The sequence below is a fragment of the Pan paniscus genome, chromosome 8 (genome assembly GCF_029289425.2).
Source record: "Pan paniscus chromosome 8, NHGRI_mPanPan1-v2.0_pri, whole genome shotgun sequence".
Lineage (NCBI taxonomy): Eukaryota > Metazoa > Chordata > Mammalia > Primates > Hominidae > Pan > Pan paniscus.
In genome coordinates, this window is record NC_073257.2 from 56,587,438 (window position 1) to 56,608,493 (window position 21,056).

Consider the following 21,056-nt stretch of genomic DNA (forward strand, 5'->3'; position numbering starts at 1 on the left):
TCTTCAGATAGTTTTGAGAGGCCTGGGAAACACAAGAACTACATTACCCTTCTCTAGTTACTCTTCTATCCCGTTGTCAAACTTGGCCTCACCAGTGAAAACCTGCCTCACCTTGGTGGCTACTCCAGCTAAGCTCCTGCTTCCTGCCCTCACAGCTGGCTTACAGCATCAAGCCCCATGGGATGAGTGCTCCATCCTGACTGCCATGTCTACACTGTGTCTGCACAGTGTCTGTGAGGCCCCATCTGTCATGACCTGATGCTGGCCAGCCTGGCCTGGGCAGAGCTCCGAGGAGCATGTGAGTGCTTGAACACATGCACCATGCAACCCCCACCACGGAGTCTGCGCTTCTTGGATGCTCACTCCATGAGGTGAGGGGCATGGGGTAGTGGTCTCTGCTCTGTGTGAACTCAGTCTGGCCTGGTAGATAACACAGACATGCAAGGCAACTGTGGTAAGTGACAGAGAAGCTGCCAGTTGGCCCTGGAGTTGAGAGGAAGAGTAATGTACAGTGTCAGCGTGCTGTCCAAGGAGTTCTTGGCATGGCTGGAGGCACTTCACACCTGAAGATGGCTGGTCAGACCACTGGAACATCCCTCGTTAGGCACCATGTGTCAGAAGCCTCATTAGTGTATCAAGGAGTGCTCAGGCTTCCTGGAGGATTCATCCATTCACAGTTGCTAAAAGGAAGCCTACTGTGAGCTAGATGGGGCTGCCCCAGTGCCCTGGGCCAGGTCCCTGCTGTTTAATTGGGTGGGATGAAATATATAAACATGAAATAAATGAAAATATAGGGTGTGCAAGACAGGGCTGGCAGGGAAGGGCTCATGTAGCAGGGACATCTGAGTGAGACCAGCCGGCGGCAAAGGGATGGCCACAGTCTTAGGTCAGGCGAGCAGGAGTGACAGGCGGACTCCATGTGAGAAGGGAAAGGGCACTAGAAGTTGGGGAGCAGCAGGGACCAGGCCCTCCACCTTTGTGACCTTGTCCTGCTGTTTAAGGAGTCCAGTGCATTCTGCATTGGCGATCACCTAGTTAGGGTGACCAGAGTGAGCAAATAAAACACAAGATGCCCAGTTAAATTTGAATTTTAGATAAACAGTAAATTTTTCAGTTGTACTACACAAAGGAACATATTAAAATTCTTTGCTGTGGAGGCAAATATAAAACTAGGTAGAATAGGCAAGGTGTGGTGGCTCATGCTTGTAATCCCAACATTTGGGAGGTCGAGGTGGGAGGATGGTTTGAGTCCAGGAGTTTGAGAGCAGCCTTGGCAACATAGACCCCATATGTACAAAAAAAATTAGCTGGTATGGTGGCATGCCCCTGTAGTCCCAGCTACTCAAGAGGCTGAGTCAGGAGGATTGTTTGAGCCCAGGAGGTGGAGGCTGCAGTGCGCTGTGGTCATGCCACTGCACTCTAGCCTATGTGGCAAAGCAAGACCATGTCTCAAAAAAAAAAAAAAAAAAAAAAGAAAGAAAGAAAAAGAATAAGAAAATAGGATGTAAGAAAGAAGAGAGAGAGAAGTCACAGTTACCATTGCTAGTGGGAGGTGACTAGGTAGAAAACTCCAGGTTGGCTAACCTCCCTTCAGCTTTGCCAAGAGACCAGTCTATGCCATGGCCAGTGATGGACCCAGCCCAAGGTGCACACAGGTGATTGGGTTGGAGAGAGTGTGGAAGACCAAGTCTGGTTTTCCTTACCTTCAGAACCCGCTACAGAAATGAACAGTGGGGGACTCCAGTTCTCACCCTGGAGCCAAGATGGCAAGGTGACAGCATGTCATAACAGCTGTTCAGAGCTAGGACCCAGGGATCAAGCTGAGCTGCACACCAACTGGGGTGCTGTGGGCAAGCAATCCCTTATTATATCTAAGGCAGATAAGAGAAGGAGTTAACCCCTAAGGATCTTGTAAGGATTAAATTAGTTAATGTAGGGAAAGGTGTTAGTTAAATTCCTGGTCCATAGTATCTATTTTATTTTAATTCCTAAGAAAATATAGTATCTCTGTGTCTGCTTCGTCGACCAGACTGTATTGCAGATGGTTTAAGACCAGGCAGCAAATTTGAGGTGGAGCCATGGTTATCAGAATGGCTGCCCAGACCACAAAGCTGATTTATCTCAATCATAACAGCAGCAAATTCCTGTTATTGTAATGAATCACAGCATGTAAGCGCACAGATGCAGGCGCCGGGGTTCAGAGGGCTGGGTTATGTGGGGAGGGTAACGAAAAACAGACACTTGCAGGGCCCTAACAATGTGTGTAGCAACTGAACCTGCAGCCTGCTTACACAAAACAGGCCTTAATGAAACTCAGTTTCAAAATGGAATATTTTTCCTAAATGATAAGGTATTGCATATGGTTCTTTTCCCATTGTGTAGTAATTCCTTCTAAAGCAAACATTTTAAAGATTTTAACTGAGGTTGGAAAACTAAAACTTGCCTCAGTATAAAAATGTCGAAGCCATCTGCTAGAAAATCACAGCTCTGCGATATAAAACACCCAGAGCTGTGTTGCTCAAACTAATTTAATCACAAAATACCATTTCCTTGATCCGAAGGGAAACATTTCTACTTGGCCACTAGAGCTTTCTGGAGAAAGGCACTTATATTTGCAGTATGGTATATTAGTAATTTTGAATTTCAAAGAGAAAACAGAGCAGGGATTTTGGAAAACAAATGTTGAAAGGGTAATTTCAATTCTTTGCAGATGAGAACAGTTTTTGTTAAAACAACTGACAGACACTGAGAAACATGGCCATCAGTTTGAAGGAAAGTAATTGAGTTGTGCAGTTTGCATTTTATTTTGCACACATTTAACAATTAAAAGCTTTTCTGTACTATGAGAACAAAACCCCCCAAACACCAATGCAATGGCAGAAAGTTGGGAGTCAAATCAGGCAGCACACACACGAACACTTTGTTCACATGATGAGGACCACATTTTTGAGACATTTTCTGAAAAGAACCTGTATATGTGTGTGTGTATGTATATATTCTTTTTTCCTGCCAGAATCTCTTGTTGAATGATCATCAAGTTAGTTCTGGAAAATAGTTCCAATATTGCTCCATTCATTGGCATAGGTTGACTTTATCTTATTCCAATTTAATTGGCAGCTGTTTTCTTAGATAGTTTTGCATAAAATGGTGCTCAGAGAACAAGTAGAGTTTTAAACATGACACAGTCGTGTATTTGAGAATGTTTATGTTATATATGTGCTTGTTAATTTAGTAGTTATGAGTTTAATAATAACTTTGAGCTCTTTAGACATGGATCCTCATATATATTAACAAAATCAGCTGTGTGCCTTAACCAACAGTGAGCATATTTTTTAAAATGGGCCTCTGAATTGAAAATTTGAAAAAACGCTTCAGCATCCTATTAGGATTGATTAACCCACAGCAGGGTAATCCTGGTAAGCAAACGTAACCAAGATTCTCCTTCCCCAGTGATTCCAAGTGCAGCCTGGCTCTCCTGGTCAGGTGCTTCCTTTACTCAAATATTTCCTGATCTGTTCCTAGATCCTAATACCACCCTCTGCGTCAACCTGTGAATGCATCCTCACTACCAGGGCTCAGGACTTGGAGCCGGGATTTTGCTGACATGGTCTTTTCTCTGGTTGTCACCTTCCATTTCTTCTTTGGTTTGCCTTTCATTTTAATGCCAGATTTTCTAAATGTAAGAAAGGAGGGTGGAGAGTGGGCAGAAGTCATTGTTTCCATCATGAAAGTCAACATCAGTATTTCCTGTCCTGGGGACAAACCAGTGCCTCATGTTTCTGGAAACGCTGCAGCATTTAACTTCAATTTTAATCTGGATAACGCCAAAGCTTTTCCTCAAATTCGCCCCTGGAGTCAGCTCATAGATGCTCTGATTTTGTCTACCATTGCTCCTCCTTAATGTCTCTCGAACAGGTGCCATTGACCTTTAGATGGGCTGTACGGTGTGGGGTTCGGTGCCATGGATCTGCCTCTCCAGGGACCAGGATCTTGAGATCTTCAGGCTGGGTTTCCATGGAGGCATGGAGCTGCTTTTCCTCCTTCATAACTGCACTCAAAACAGCCCTGTTGCTCTAGAATGGAGACTTGGGCAACTCCTTCTGGCACAGATTTGTTCACCTCAGGTGAAATTCAGATAGAAGCAAGTTGCAGGCAGTTTCACCTTTAAGTCCATGGGTTCTCAACTGGTAACGTCCTCTTATGGATGTTAGCCCATGAGGTCAATCCTGCAGCAATCTAAGGCTTGAGAAAAATTAATCTTCTGGAAAATTCCAAGAATACATCTTAGGGAAACTGGCTCTACCTTTATGACTTGGATCACACAAGGATATGCTTTTCATTTTGGACTAGAACTGAGAGTATTGGCCAATGGATGTGTTTTCTAAAACTATCCCAGTGTGTTCACTATACAGAGGAAGATTCTGAGATTCAAGACTCAAGACTGAAGAAGATCATTATTTTTATTATTTTAGTCTTATGCACAAAATGGTATCTACTGAATAAGCAGGTTTTTAATAGGTGACTTATATATGTTAGCAAAAATAAACACTTTGTCTTTTAGATCTATTCCAGTTTTTCAGTAGCTGTAGACTTAAGTGCTAACTTTTAGCCCATAGGATAAGAAGAAACCAAGTCCTAAAAGTAGGCCAGCACCAGGATTCAGGCCTCTGACTTCAAGCCAAGGGCTCATCATCTTGAATTGCGCACGAATTTTTACACAGCGCCAAAGGAAACTGCCTGTACTTACTGTTGTAGGTAAGACAAACCTTTGCTTATTTTTACTTCTCATGAATAAATAGTTGCAAGAAGAACTGCTGAAACAAAGGGCATTAATGAGCTTTTGCTACATATAAATAGGGAGTGTGAACCAGCCGTGTGGCGGAAGAACATTTCCCCCTCAACTACGGCAGGACTATGCGATGTTCTCCAATGAGCTCATCTTGTCAATAATGTGTAGACCTTCATGTGCTTTTTAATTATGTGCTGATTTTATTACAAGTGAACCTGTCCTCTTGTTTGTTCCCTTATACATATTCACTGTCTTTATACCTTTCCTTTCCCTCCACGAACTGTCTGCTCATATCTTTTGCCCTTTCAGAGGGAATAGTCTATTTTTTCTTATAGGCTTACGATATTTTAAATGTAATGATAATGTTAAGATTTTTTTGACATGTACTTTATACTTTCCCAGTTCATTATGTATATTTAAATGTTTCACTAATATTTTAAAACATACATCTTTTCTTAAATTTTCCATGGCTTTATCTCTTAGCCATTATGCTTTTGCTTTCTGTGGTATATTCCTGGGGAATGTCTCACTGAGACCCTTCGGTTTCTCTAAGTTGGTAACTTTATCTCCCGTGATGAGAAAGCTTTTCAAAGGGAGAGCGTGACCATTTCCATATAGAGTACAGTGTTGTTTTGGGGTTTAAGATTCTATTCCCGGGTGTCATCAATTCTTTTTAAATTTAACTTTGTTATGGAAAATCTTAAGCATATGTAGAAGTAGAACAAATAGTCTAATGAAACCTTACTTGTTCATAACCTAGCTTCAATAATGATCAGTACTTAGCTATTCTTACTTCATCTACCCCTTTACTCTGTGTTTTATTTTTCCTGGAGTATTTTGAAGCAAATTCTATATATATATATATATATATATATATATACACACACCCCAATATGGTATATATATACACACACACCATATTGGTATTGATATATATATATATATATCCACCATAAAATATGGATATATTTTACAACATAAAATATGGTGTGTGTGTATATTATATATATAATGTGTATAATACACACACACACACACACACACACACGCCCTGGAATACTACTTAGCCATAAAAAAGAATGAAATCATGTCTTTTGCAGTAACATGTATAGAACTGGAGGCCATTATCTCAAATGAAACAACCCAGAAACAGAAAGTCAAATACTGTGTGTTCTCATTTATAAGTGGGAGCTAAATAGTGTGTAAACATGGACATAGAGTGTGGAATAACAGACGTTGGAGACTCAGAAAGCGGGGAGGTTGGGAGGGCAATGCGGGATGAGAAATTACCTAACAGGTACAATGTATGCTAATCAAGTGATGATTACACCAAAAGCCCAGGCTTCATGACTATGAAATCTATCCAGGTAACAAAACTGCACTTGTACACCCTAAATCTATAAAAATAGAAAAAGGAAAAAGGTATAGAATGGAATAGTATACTGCAGTCATAATAAATGAATCTCAGCTAAATATAAAAATCATTGTCCTTTTGCAGGTGCTTTGCTGGATTCAGGATGCAGACAAGGTCCACGCACTGTGGTTGGGTGAGGTGTCTTTTAGGTCTCTTTTAATCTGTAATACTTCTCCCTCTCTTTTAAAAATGCATTTATTTGTTGAAAAAACTTGGTCATGGGTCATTTTTCTGTACAGTGGATTATGTTCTGGATTTAGCTAAATGCCCTCTTGTTGAAGATTTATCTTCCATGCTTCCTGCAGGTGGTTATATCCAATGCTTGATTAAACTCACATTTTTTTTTTTTGGCAAAGCCACTTTATATGAATGCTGTGCATTTCCTGTTGTACCTTCATCACATCAGGAAGCAACAATGTCTGGCCTTCTTGCTTTCAATGTTGTTAAGATTGGTGAGTTCAGGTGCCATGGACCTAGGAGTCACCAATCCTCTACATCTTTATTGACAATTTTCTCCAGAATACAGAGTCAGTGGTGAGTATAATGGTTGGGAGTGATGGGTTAGAGTCAGACACTCTTCAGTTTGAGTAATAGTTCTGAAAGTCACTTGTCATGCCTGAGCTAGGTTGCTCAACCCCTCAGACCTTTCAGGGCTGACTCAGATTTAGGAGTGGATACTCCATTTTGTGTGGGACTGTTGTTTGAGTGGGGTGAGTTGTGTGAGCTGGACTTTGGCCCAGTCTTGGCAGAGTGGTAGTTGTGATTTAGTGGCATTCGTTTCAAGCAGATGGAATTTGTTTAGATGACCCTAAAGGTCTTTCCAAATCTGATGTACTAGGATGAATTATCAGATGGCTCCTATAGTTGGGTTACCACATATTAACGGTAAATCTGGGGGTAGGAGAGCTCATCATTCAGTTGTAATAGTTCAATAGAGATGACAATTCTGCCAGATTTGGATCCTGTGGGCAGAGCTGAGAGGTCTGTAAATTCACATTCACTCTTCAAATCCTGGTTTATAGCAGCCAGCCAAGTGTGTCACTAAGATGAAGATAGATTATAATGACTACAATTTGGTAATTCATTTACTTTACTGAAATCAGTGCTCAGTCATGTTACAGGCGCGACTCCATCTGGTTCCCATCAATGACAGAGGGAGCATCATGTTTGGACAGAGGGGCTGCATCTGTGTCTATGCAGGGAAAGCTGCATGGATTATCCAGCAAATCATGGTGTAGACCACCAGCTTGGCCAGTCCAGGTCCAAGCCAGCTGGGTGACTCTGTCTTGCTATTTATTCACTTCTACATTCGACAAGTACTGTGGACACCTGCTGTGTGCCAGGCACTGCTCGAGGTGCTAGGGGGAGATCAGGGAGCAAGAAAAAGTTTCCCTGCCCTCCTGGAGTTGATGCATATTCCAACTGAGAAGTGGGGGTGTAGCCAACGAACAATGGACATAATCCCCAAATCATAGAGCAAGACATGGGTGATACAAATCATGGCAAAGAAAGCATTGTGCAGACTGAGGGGTTTCTTATTTCCTGAGAAGGATGTGGATTGCAATTTAAGGTGAGATGGGGGTTGGTCCGATATGTGAGCCTGGCTAACAAGATCGGGCAGGAAGTAATGTCTCCTTCAGACCCCACCTGCCCAGTAGACCACCCGCTTGGCACTGATCTGGGCCTTCGTGTAACTGCCGAGCACAGGAGGGCCATTGCTGCTTGGCATCACTGCCCTGGATGCCGGGATCACAGTGCTGCCCATCCCTCTGCTGCCTCCTCTCTGTGTCCTGTCAGTGGTCCTGAGCTCCATTCCCTCCAGGGTCATCTTCAGGCCATGATTTGCATGTTGGCTCTCTTTGGGGCCCATGGTGCTTCATTTATTCCCAAAGGTGCCTTCTCCTCCCTATTCTGATCGAGACTAAAAGTCCTCCTGATCCCATTGCTTTGCCAGGACAATATTGCTTCCCAGGGAAGACTCTGCTGGCACATTTTAGGCATTTCTGGAAGAACACCATATCACCATCATCACCATCATCATCAGATCTTCCCCAAGTCCCATCTGGGAGGGTCTCATGGGAGCCACATGTGCACTTGGTTAGGGAGCTCTCCTGAGCCTGGACTGATGGCTGGCCCAGCCCAGGCTTTTGTTTGCCACAGGAAGAGAGCTTTGTGCAAACCCTTGTTTAACCTGGCCTTCCCTCTTTAGAAAGAGAATGTTCACCAGATGAATCATGCCTAACATGCTCACTGGAGCCAGAGGACTTTGGCTCCCAGGCTGTTTACTGCAGCTGAGACTTTGTCCCGTAAGTGTTCTTAGGAAATGACAATGGACAGAAAATTGTCATTGTTTTTGCTGAAAAAAAAAAAAAAGGTTTGAATAGTTTCCCTGGCCCAGGCTGGCTGGTGGCAGCCCCGGCCCCAGCATGCTCCTCAGCTGCCTGCTCTCCCCAGTAGGGCCAGTGTGCCCTTGCCTGTCCACACTGCTCTGCAACCAGGTGCCCTGCTGTGCCCTTGCTCAGGGGCTGGCTGTGCACAACGTGACACGTGGTATGTGTTGATGTCCGATGGGCTCACATGGGCAGGGCTGTGCTGTGGCTGTGCTGGAGGCCTCACCTGGTCTCTCTGCTGACTTCCTCCCACCACTGCCTGCCTTGGGTGGGAGGACACCCGGCCTTCCTGGTCATAGGCAGGGTGGACTTAGAGAGGCAGAGCGTGCTGCAGGAAGGGTCTGTGTTTGGGTTTTGGCAGCCTGGATGAAATCCCGGCTCTGCCACCTGCCAGCTGTGTGTGAGTGGCCAGGTCCCTTGACCCATCCTGAGTTACAGTGCCCACTTGGCTCTGTTTCTGGACCTCAGATATGGCTCTTTCGGTCTCTCTCCCCTTTGTAACATTAGAGGCAATCTCTAAGACATCATGGAGTTGCCATTGAGCTTGCCTTCCCACCTGCACAAGCAGGTCCTGAGGCAGCTTCCTGCAGCCTCGCACACCCTGCAGCATCTTCAGGGCTCGGAGGCCTCTGTGTCTGACTCTGGCTCAAATGTAATTGCAGCTCTAGAGGAAGCGACCCACACCACAGGGAAGTGAGGAGGCTGGGGGTTGTGTCCAGATGTGCCCACAGCAGGGGCCAGGAGAGCCACCATGGCAGCAGCGACAGAGCCAGGGAAAAATGCCATCCTATGATACACAGTCCTGTCTTTAACCCAAATGATGTGTCTGCAGAAACTGTTTGCATTTGCTACTTTGACAGATGGACAATGTTTCAGTTCTTAATTAGCATGTTGGGTAATTACTGCTATTAATCTTGTCCTTTTTTCCATGTTCATTGGCCACTTTGACTTTTCTATACCCATCTTTCTTATTGAAAAACACGATAGGAAACTTTTAGTTATTAGCTAAATTATGAAGACCTAATAATGCATGGCATTATATCCTTGAAATTTGCTAATAGATTTCAAGTATTCTTATAAAAATGTGATGGATATGGTGATTAGCTTGTTCCCGATAATCTCACAATGCATGTATCAAAACATGACCTTGTACACCTTAAATACTCAATTTTTATTTGTTAGTTATACTTCAATAAAGCTCGGAAAACACACACACACATATTCACACACATAAAGAGTAGCAGCCAAAACAGATAACTGAAGAATTCCCTTGGTAGCCTGCGCTGAGCCCCGGGGCTGTTTGTGCTCCCAGCCCTCTTTCTATCCTCACATGGTGTGGTCCTGAGCTGCTTCTCCTCTGCCCTCCTCCTCTGTCTCCATCCCTTTCCATTTGGCTCCTACTCCTACACACAAGTGGAAACTGTGCACTCCAAACCCAGGGGACTGCAGGAACCTTGTCCTGCATCTCCCCCTAAACTCATGGTGGGAGCAGTCTCTCTGCCCTTCTCTGCAGGGGCTCCATTCCTCATCCATCCTTTTCTCCGTCTCTCCTGGTCACTCCTGCTGTCCACTGTCCTTTCCTCCTGGGCTCTGTGTTTCCACAGCCCCTCTGTGCATTCCGCACATGTCCTCTGAGTGGACTTTGCAGTCTCTGCCGGCCCCACACCCACTTGCCCTGTGTCCTGAGCACAGGTCTGCAGGTAACAGTGACTGATGGGTGTCTCCACATTGTGACATTCTACTGGAACCTGAAACAGCTGCCCTTGACAACAGCTCAGCACAGAATCCCTGGCCATCCAGCTATGACAGGGACATGGATCCTGCTTCTTCTTCCCGCCAGTCTCTTAGTTGTCTATGCCTTCACCCTGTAGTGGCCCATTCAGCCACTAAGTCCAGCTGCTCTCCTTTCCGTGTCTGTGGAGTCACCCCTTAATTCAGTTCCTGCGAGCTCAGTGGCCATGATTTGATCATTCCTGTCAATTCCTGGACTGCTCCAGCCTTGTCCTACACTGCCTTATTTCTTACAAGATGGCAGTATAAACATGGAGAATGGAATTCCTAGCTTTGTTTCTCTCCTTTCAAGCCACCATGATCTTCCCTGAGCACAGCTCCAATCCTATTTCTCACATATTCAAAAGCGTTAGCATTTCCTCACTCACCCCAGTTGTTTTCACATGCAACCCAATGTCCCTACAGTCTGTCGCCTATTGACTTTTCAGCATTTTCGGGATGATCTCTTAGTACAGCCCTTGGAGTTCTCTTGTTGTCTCTCTTTTCCAGGGTCTCAGCAGCTTTTGTCATTGCTAACGGTTTCTTCCTCCTGACACACCATCTTGGCCTCCAGGCCCCATTCTCTCCTGGTTCCCCTGCGCACTGCTCATGGCTATTGTCTATGGGGGGCAATTGTGGCTCGGTCCTAGCTGTCACTCTTTCTCATGCGGAGCTCTCCTCTGGCCACCTCATTCAGGAGCTTGGCTTCGTGAGCTCCTGTGTGCAGCTGACATAGAAATCTCCTTCTAGAACTTTCTTCACAGCTCCAGAAACACACAGACAATCACCTTCCTGAAGCTCCCATGTAGATGGCACCTGCATCTTGATATAATAAAAACAGAACCTGAATCTGGAGCTCTAAGTCACACCTTGTTCCCGTGCTCCTCCTGTTAGGATATTGCCTTGGAGACAGCAAACCCTCATCTACCCCAAGTGCAGTCTGTCTCCGCTGATTCTGCCTGTCAGGTGTTCTCAGACACATTCGCCTGTATCCATAGCCAGTGTCTCAGTTGGAGCTGCAGCAGCTCTCTCGAGACTGCATGGTGGAAATGGCCAGGCTGCCTCTCTGCGCTGGTCCTGTAACTTGCAAGCCTCCCCCTGCACTGCATCTGGCCGGCATGGCCTTTTTCAAAGCTTCACTGTGCTGCTGTCCTGCCTAAAATCCTTCAGTGGCTCTACATGCTTCACATGCCTTTTTTTTTTTCATTTTTTTGCAGAACAATGACTAGATCTTTACCTGGTCCACAGCCCTCCCCAGTCTGGCTGCAACCTCTCATGAGGCTGAGCTCACCATGAACCCCTGCTCTAGGCGTCTGCATAGTGCTCTGTTTGTCCCCGTGACTGTCCACCCCTTCTTTGGCCTGTTGGCATGCGCTTATCCTCCACACCTCAGTCCAAAGGTGAACTCCTCACAGAAGCTTTGCCGGTGTCCCCAGGGGCTGGGGCGGGGGCAGGGGCAGGGGCAGGGGCAGGGGCATGTTCTTTCCTTTGAGGCACCTCCCACAGTGTTCATTTGCATGACTTGTGTGATTATTTGGTGGATGAAAGTTTTCCGAGTGCTTGTGGGGGTCATGCCTCTTTCTCCTGAACCACTAGTTGAGAGAATACCCTTCCCTTCTTCCAGCACAGCTTTGACATCACATAGGCACCATTTGTTGGTCTTCACAAGTCACTGGGCTTTGATAAACACCCTTCACCATGAGGAAAATGAGAGTCGGATGACTTAAGGATCACCCCAAATCAGGCATAAAATCTGGATTCTTCTGGTCGCAGGCCAGCAGGTCTTGGTGCCTTCAGATCCTTAGAGTGTCCTAATTTGGCTACAGTTTTCTGTCTGCAGAAAGGCTCCCAAAGAGAAGACACCAGGCTGGAGCGAGAGTGACTCATCCTGGGCCCTCATCGTGCCTGATTCACCCAGAGGAAGCCTTGTGTGGACACGGCTACCCTCTGGAGAGATTTCAGGCCTTTGGGAAAAGAGTAGGGTTCCTGCCTTTGTAACGAGCAAGTTCTCGGCTCCCTTCCGCCCTGTTTGCCACCTTCCCTCTGTTTCGGTGGTTTCCTTATTTGCCAGTTCCTGGGCCTGGTGGACCCCGCCACGACTTCTTTTTGTGAGTCCGTTCTGTCCTGCATCCCTACCACAGCTGTACCTGGCCCCAGACTCCCTCCTCCTAGCTGGCGGGCGGGTGGGCAGGGTCCCTCCCCTAACCCATCAGGGCCTCATCTCTGGAGGCAATTACTGCCTGGCCTGTGAAAATATATAAGGAGACTTGAAGAGGTATCATGTTACATCCTTCATATTTTGCCAGCAATAAATCTAGCTCTTTCCTCTTGGGTGGACTCTCAACTCTAAATTAAGAGTCTATTTCTAAGGAGGAAGATTTCATAGGCCCCGAGGTTCTGTATGGCCTGCTCACATTTCAAGGGTTGACCTAAAAGCTGGAGGCTTTCAGAATCGCGGGAAGTCATGCCCAGAGATTTGTGGCTTTAGGATCCATGTCCCACTCACAGCCCTCCTGCCTATCCTATACTTCCCTCCAACTCGGACCTCAGGACCTCTCTGGTTTCCACCCTGTGCTCTGGCCTTGGCTGTCCGACCTCACCCAAGCCTGGATTCTGCTTTTCTCTTCAAGTCTTCCATAATCTTTCCTGGGAACACATCGCAGGCCTAGCAGGGCTTGCTGAGGGAGCAGCTTCCTCGGCTGCCTTGAAATCTGCATTTTTATCTCTTCCTGGTGAGTCTTACGCCCAGTAAGATTCAAAAATGTTTTTCTACATGCTAAGTTTTGGGGATCTGAGCTCCATTCCCCAAAGCCCTGGCTTTAGCTTGCTTCTTATTTCAAACTCTATCCTTGTGGGTGGTTCCCCATTACCTATCTGCAAAATAGTCCTAAATGCAGCCTGGGAGTAGCCCACCTCTGCCCCTCTGCCACAAGCCTCCTCCCAGGTAGTCCTGCTGGCCTGGCCTGGAGAGTCCTGCCTTGCTGGCCACCCCTTGGTGGCTTGGTGTTGCTGGAGAGGAATTTTTTAGGTAGCTCATAAAAAGAGATGTTGTCTGGAGTGTGCCTAAAGTCCTAATGAGAAGACAGAGACAGCATATGGCTGACATGGAGCTGTGGGGGAGGCGTCAGAGGTAGGCGTCCGGCAGAGAGAAGAGGCAGTGGGCCAAGGGGGTGGCACAGAGCAGACAGGGCAGGCTGGCAAGTGTGGTTGGTGTGGTCTGGTGTCCTTGTCCCAGAGTCAGAGCCGGGCACCCCGGCAAGGCGGCACCTTAGGGCCCTGTCTGGCCAGAGTTGACCTGTCCACACCTGCCCCCACCCGGCCTCCTCCATGGCTTCAGGCTAGAAGGAAGCAGAGTTACATCTCAGGCCCTGGAGGGGCTGTCTGGCTGGAATGAGACAGATAGGATGCGGGGGTGGACGCTCAGCGGCATCCCCTCCCTGTTCTGTTCATCGAGTCAGGGGACCTGCAGCTGAGGATGCCCTTAGGTAGGCCAGGCAGAGACTCCAGTCCCTGACCAGCCATTCTTGTGCCTCTCCTTGGACATTACCCAGCTCAGAGCCCTGGGTTTGAGGGGAGGTCTCCTGGGAGCTTGTTCTCCTTGGAGGAGGCCCCATTGTGAGCCTCTCTCCTCATGGACCACAGAGCCTGGGTGGTGGCTCTGGTGGAGAGTACCAATTCAAGGGGCCAGGAAGTAGCATGTGTTGGGGCCTTCCCATTTGAGGACACAGAGTCACCCTATTTTGTTTGTTTCATGGATGGAGTGTCTGGAGACCCAGCATTTCAGAGCACAGGGCACAGACCTCTCCCTGAGTCAGGTGGAGCCCGGGACAGTGCTCCTGGGATGACAGGTGGAGAGCACAGAAGCCCACCTGGAGCCACAGTGGCTGAGGAAACTGGGTTTTGTACAGGCACAGCTCCAGAATGGCTTTCTGGTGTGTGTGGGAGGAGGAGGTGAAGGAGTGGGGGGCTCACTTTGGCTCACCTCTGCAGGAGGCTCAGCTGGCTTCTGGCTGGTATTACTGGGACACAGGCAAGGAGCACTGCCATCAATTACTGTGCTTGCTCAGCCACCTTCTACTCTCTGTAAGGACAAGGCCCTTGGTGATCACACTTGGATGGGCATCAGACTCACCCAGGAGCTCTGAGAAATTCCCGGGCCCAGGTCCCACCCACTTCAAGGAACCTGGGGCTCTATGGTCCTTATGATCCTCCCAGGTGACTTGGACATACATCAAAGTCTGAGAACCACTGGCTGGACGACACAGAGTGTGTGGGGACAGGATGGTTCTTGTGCGGATAGAATTGCTATCAGGCTAGCTGGAGGAGCCGTGGACTCCAGTCTCTGTAAGGCCTGACCCAGAATTTTCCACCCCGGCTGCCTCTTAAAATCAGCTGAGGAGTTCAAAGAATAAAGATGCCTGACCCCTCCCCAGATATTCTGCTTTCATTGGTCTGTGGTGGGGCCAGGCCTCAGTACTGCTGAATCTCTCTAGGTCTTTTTAATGCGCCGTCCTGGATCATGAAAACTCTACACCCACATGGACACTCATTTTTATGTTCGTTTTAGACTCTGTCTTTGCTCACAGGGGATGCTTGGAAAGGCTACTCCATAGATTGCTAAGCCCACATTTTGAGACTGAGAACCAGAAATCTTGGGGATGGTGACCATGCTCCACCCACATGCATTGGAGGAAGGGTCTGTCATGGTTGGAATAGGATGTTTCTTACCTATTGGATTTTACTTTCAGGTCAATGCCATTGTACACACACACACACACACACACACACAGACGCCAGACGGCGAGGCCAATTTGCATAAAGGGACTAACTTCTACAGAGCCTTGTCAACGGGCTGAGAACATGCACCTACCTCAGGGGGAGGGTGGTGGGTGGGGTGGCTTGACTCATTTTGTTTTTGTCACCCTCTTACTTGAGGGGTGACTGCCTCCCCAGGTCTATGCCTGGGGAAGATGCAGTTGGGAGCCACGGTCACAGAGAGCTGCTGTTGTCAGAAACAATCCTCAGGCCTCTGCAACCTGTTATTGTGCATGTTCATTCCCAAGGGCTCAGCCTCCGAGGAGTCGTAGGAGAACAAAGGCAGCAGTGCTTGCCATGTGAGGCAAACGTGCTTCTAGACCACAGAGGATGGGCGCTCCGCGGGGGCCGCCTGGAGCTGCCAACTGCCCGGCCCCACTGGAGACTTGGGGCTCTGCACATGCGGCTGGCCTGCCCTGACCTGCCCCTGGGGCCACGCCCTCAGCATTTCCACTCAAGTGGACTCCCTTCCTTTACTGGTCTCAGAGTTGAGAGGAGAGTGCAAGGCTGACCAGAGAGCAGGAGGACAACATCCCAAGGTCACCTAGTGCCAGGGAGGGCTGTGCCTCAGGGCAGGGTGGACACAGAGCCCTACATCGGCCAAGCCCGCAGAGGGATGCCCATGGGCGAAGTTCTTCTCACATGGCCTTATCTTTTCACACACAGGTCCTGTGGGGACATCGCGATTTCCATAAATGACAGCTCAGGAGGATGGGAGAGTAGAGTTTGACTTTGACTTAGCTTAAAATAATTAAATAAACCAAACACACCAAATACACACAAAAAACTTGCACTTGCCCCAAACTGTCCCCATTTCTTAGATGTTGTTGGATGGTGCAGGCTGCCTGGCAGAATATGACATGGTGACAAGGGTTGCCCTGGGGAAATCCAAGCCATACCAGCTTTCCACCTGGACCCTGTCTCAGCATTCACTGCCCCCGGGACAGTGGCTGGAGTACATGGGCAGCGGCCAGGGTACCTGACTTCCCTGGGCTCTGCTGCCTCCACATTTGTAGCCTCAGAGCAGAGAACTGCCTGCCTTCTGCCCCACCCTGCCGGGAGGGCTGCAGCTGAGACAGCTGCTGAGCGTCACCATGTGCTCCCTTCCCAGACCACCAATGGGGAGAGCTTTTTTTTTCTTTTTTCTTTTTTTTTTTAAATGATACCATTTATTTTTCATTAAAGCAAGAAACCATGTCATTATAACAATCTGCTACTGAGAATGGTTCTCACAAAGGTATGATCCAGTAAATATTTTCTCCTGAAACAAGAATATGTATTGAATAAATATAGAATGAAGTTTAATTTATGTTAGATTTTTGTAAAGTTATAGCTCTTCAAATCCACATGTGGCCATGATATTACTATAGAATCTCAAATCATTAAGAAAAAATTACAAACTCCATTTATGTAAGCAGATTCTAATGCAGTCCAACTTGTTTTGTTAAAGTCATATTTGATATAGAAAGAAGGCTATTGTCAGGGTTCATCACCCACCTACTCTTTAAAGGCAAATATTACTCAAATATTAATGTTCTCCACCAGGTAGACTTAAGAAGAACACAAATGCAGAGTCTTTAATTTCAATATTCAATATCAATTATCTTATTTCATGAATTTAAATCAATAATGGTTTAATTTAAGCATTCTCTTTTTGCTATTTTAGTATAAACATGACCATTGTTGCTTCTGAACATTTCTTGGCCAGAGAATGAATCCCTTTGTTTCTCGACTTACAGCTCTCCCAAGCTGCTATATTCCAAATTAAAAAGGAAGGATTTTAAAACAGGATTCCAAAGAAACTCTATGCTTTTTTAAAAATTTGAGTAATTGCTAATAAGATTAGAAGAGTCAACAGTTAGACCTGAGTCCAAACTGGACTGAGGCTGATTTGAGCTCAATTTGGATATTTTAGGCTCACACACGGCATCCCCAGCCTGGTGAGGGGTGAACTGCCGTTTCCCACAAACGCATCCTCAGAGGTAGAAGCTATAATCAGGTCACTCAGCAAATGTCCAGCACCTCCTTGGTGCCAGGCACACTCTCTGGGTCCTGGGGCTGTGGCCTTGAAGGAGAGTACTGGCTCCCTGGCATCTTAGTGCCTGGAGAACTGCGCAGGAGGCAGAGAGTGCAAACACGGAGTGGGTGAGTCATGGTAGGGCAGGTGAGGGTGTAAGGGAAGCAAGCAGTGTGCAGCCACAGAGGAGCAGACAAGGACTTGTTTAGACAGGGCCATCAAAAAGACCTTGTTGAGGATGTGGGCCTGGAACCAGTTATAACTATAAATCCTGAGTTTGAAATCCCAGAGCTGAAAGTAGCCTCAGAAGTCATAGGGTATAACTATGCTGTGGTCACAGATGCAGAGATGTGCAGGACCAGAACAGAACTTCCTGTGGGTAGAGGCAGAGCCATGGCCAGGACCCAGGAGACTGGGCTCCCAGTGCCATCCTGCCTTTTTCAGGGGGACTCTTATATGGGTTCTACTGTATAAGGTAGATTCTGAGACCTAAGGGCCTTTCTAGTTCCTAGATAGTAGAATTCAGAAACCGAGAGGGAGGGGGCATTTGCCACACGTGGCTGTTGAGGCAGAAAAGTCAAATTCACCAGGTCACAAATCCTGTTGTAGACTGATTTTTCTGAATTGACAAATTACATTGACTCCAAGTCAGATGGATATCAAACCATCCTGACTTTCTACTGCATTGACTCAACCAAGAAATTAGCTCACCTCCTGAGAAGTGGGAAGAGGCCTGCCAGAGGTTTATAGAAACCTTCCAAGGAGCCGCTTTGCTAAGGGTGAGCTTGGCACTCCTTGCCTTGCCAGAACCTTCCCTCTGAAGAGCACATTCCTGGAGAGAAGCCCTTGCTTTTGGTTCTCAGCCTCAAGAGTAGGTGCTTTCCTCTGAGCCTGGAGTCTTATCTTCGCCAATAAGGCCACTCACGGAGGCTTGGAGGTTGTGTGGATGAGGCCAGGAGAGGAGGATCTGGCTGGAGCAGCTGGGGCAGAGAGAGCTCCTACCATCCAGGAGCTCCAGCCCCAGGAATGGTAGAGTGAAGGGTGAGAGGCAGCAAAAGGACCCCAGCCATCTTAGCTGAACTGCGCCGAGGCTTCCTGCAGAACCGGGCTCCTCTTGCTAACCTTGGGCTCCTTCCCATGTGTTCAAGGCTCTCCCTGGAGTCACATCATCCAATTATGTGGCACTTGCAGGGCTGAGCTCAGATCTGGAGTCTGCAGAGTTCAGGAGGCCCTCACATGGGGTAGAGTCTAGACATGGCCTGGGGGACAGCTCACACACGAGGCACATTTGACCTGGAGAAGAGACCACCTAGAGGGGAGGAGGCTGGTCCAGTGTTGGGAGGACAGTCCTATGGAGCATCAGGAAATTCAGCAGATGAGTTTTACATCTGTTTTTTCCAACTACAGTTCAGTCCCGGAGCAGACACAGCCCTGTTTGCAGAGAGCCAACATTCTAATTGACAGTGCGTGGTGGGAAACAGTGAACCGAGGGAAAGAGTGCCAATGTTAGAGAGCCACAGTGCAGTGAAGAAGAGAAGGCAAGAGGATGTGATGCAAAATCACAGGACCTGACTTCCAGACCATTCTGCATCCATGAGAACATTTCAGTTGAAAACCGGATGGCATGAAAGTAAGCCAGAAGACACCAGGCAGGGAAAGACTGGTCTCCAGGTGTGAATGAGGTTGGAGCATTTGGGACTGCAAAGTATGTGGAGCGTGGTGAATGAGATGGCCCTTTGTATCAGATGCATGCGTGAGTGGCTGGGGTCATGTGTTTGCTTCAGTAGAGGGTACCACGGGGACACTAAGAAATCTGGGTTTCTTTCTGAGGGCCTGGGAAGCCACCAGAAAGCATTGAGTAGGGAGTGGTGGGTTGATTTATGTGTTTATGAAATCATGCTGGGTGCTGGGTGGTGAATGCTTATTGGGGCAGAGAGCAAGGTTGGAATTGCGGAGACCACAGCTAAGAGCCAGTTGCAGAGCCAGGCTCATTGTGATTCAACCTGGGAGGCACTGGGGATGAAAGCGATGAGGCCAGTGAGGATGTATTTCTACATATAATATGGATTAGGTAGATGGGTTTATACGTAATGTAGATTAGACTCAGAAATCAAACTGGAGCCAATGGCGGACACTTGATGGAAGGTGTACTTCAATTTCTTCCATTCTATAGAAAAGCAATACAGTGGAAAGAGTATGGGATTTGGTGTCTTTCAGACAGGATTCCACTTGCAAGCCATGTGATATGGGGCAGCTCACCAGATCCTGGACCTCCATAAACCCCTCTGCAACGTGGAGAGAATCAGATTTCCCCACAGACTCCATGAAGGGCTCCAGAGTGCCCTCCCCCGTTAGCCACTGATGCATTCATGAGGAAGAGAAAGAGTTAAATGCTCCTTTCGAGGAAGCAGTGGTGGCCGAGTGCTGTGGGCACTGTGAGATCAGAGCTGACAGCCCAGACTGAATCGCAGCCCTCACCAGGGCCATCGCGTGTTGCAGGGAGCTCTTCCCAAGTGCCCACTTTTACTAAATTACAGAAAATACCTAGCAGGATAGTTTCTTTGTGTTTGGAAAATCAATGACCAATTTTTGTTTTGTTTTGTTTTTAAAATACAGTGTTTTCAGAGATAAGAGTATTACATTGGAAACCTGTTGTGACACAGAAAATTAGATGAGCCTGTGGTTGATTAAAACAGTCAAGTTGACCTACGTGTCATCTCAGTGCACAGTAAGGAAGCGTCTTCAGCTTAGAAAATTGCTGGGATGAACACAAACAAATCTAGTTCTTTGGAACGAGAATTTTCAGATTTTGGATTTATGGTCAGAAATAGCTGAGTCCCAGGGCCAGGAGCGGTGGCTCATGCCTGTAATCCCAGCACTTTGGGAGGCCAAGGCAGGTGGATCACCTGAGATCAGGAGTTCGAGACCAGCCTGGCCAACATAGTGAAATCCTGTCTGTACTAAAAATACAAACTTTAGCTGAGCGAGGTGGCGAACACCTGTAATCTCAGCTACTTGGGAGGCTGAGGCAGGAGAATCAACTGAACCCAGGAGATGGAGGTTGCAGTGAGCTGAGATCACACCATTGTACTCCAGCCTGGACAACAAGAGCGAAACTCCGTCTCAAAAAAAAGAAAAGAAAAAAGAAAGAAACTGCTGAGTCCTGAAATACTGATAAAATGACCAGCCCTGTTCACGTTCAAAACCTGACACTTTTAATGTCAGGGTGACCAGGAATTGTGGCTGTAAAGGAAGCCTGAGACTTCTCTGGTTCTGGCATGAAAGAATTTTCCAAAACTATGTAGACGCTGGGGTCTTACAAGTTTGATATTAGTGTAAACAAATGTATTCTCAACAAGAATATAGATGAGTTTGCACTGAATTTCAGAATACTTAACTCCAGGCTTATAAGAGATTAAATAATTCTTTAAAATGGATTCTCAAGCACTTTATTTATGCTACTCATGGGAGCTACACTGGCAAGGGAGGTCACAGTTTCTGACGTGCCTTTTTTCTAAACTTCTGACTTTGTTTGTACACATGCAGAACATGTATTTAACTATTGGGATCCCAATCCTCTATATTGGGGGATTTTTCTTTATATTTTTTACCTTTTGATAAAGTAGATCTTTAGAAATCAGAATTCCTGAGTTTCCAGCACTGTCAAATTTGGGTTCTTGGGAATGCTGAGGTTTAACCTTGACTCTTTCAAATGAATGCTGGTGAACTTGTCTAAACTCCTGTTCCTGTCATTCAGTTTCTCCCTCTGTGAAGCGGAGGCAATGGCACTCCCTCCTTTTAAAATCCTTAAGGTTTGGGAAAGGTTTTCAGAGTAGTCAAATAATTTAATACCCTTAGGTA

At 46.9% G+C, this 21,056-nt stretch overlaps 1 long non-coding RNA gene across 1 annotated transcript; it reads left to right on the forward strand.

Annotated features, from left to right (window-relative positions):
* Window positions 1-402: 402 nt before the first annotated feature.
* Window positions 403-20,628, forward strand: LOC100974221 (uncharacterized). The gene is made up of 4 exons (XR_004664623.3): window positions 403-4,755; window positions 6,288-6,336; window positions 18,603-18,825; window positions 19,812-20,628. It is a non-coding gene; the product is annotated as an uncharacterized LOC100974221 (long non-coding RNA).
* Window positions 20,629-21,056: the final 428 nt, after the last annotated feature.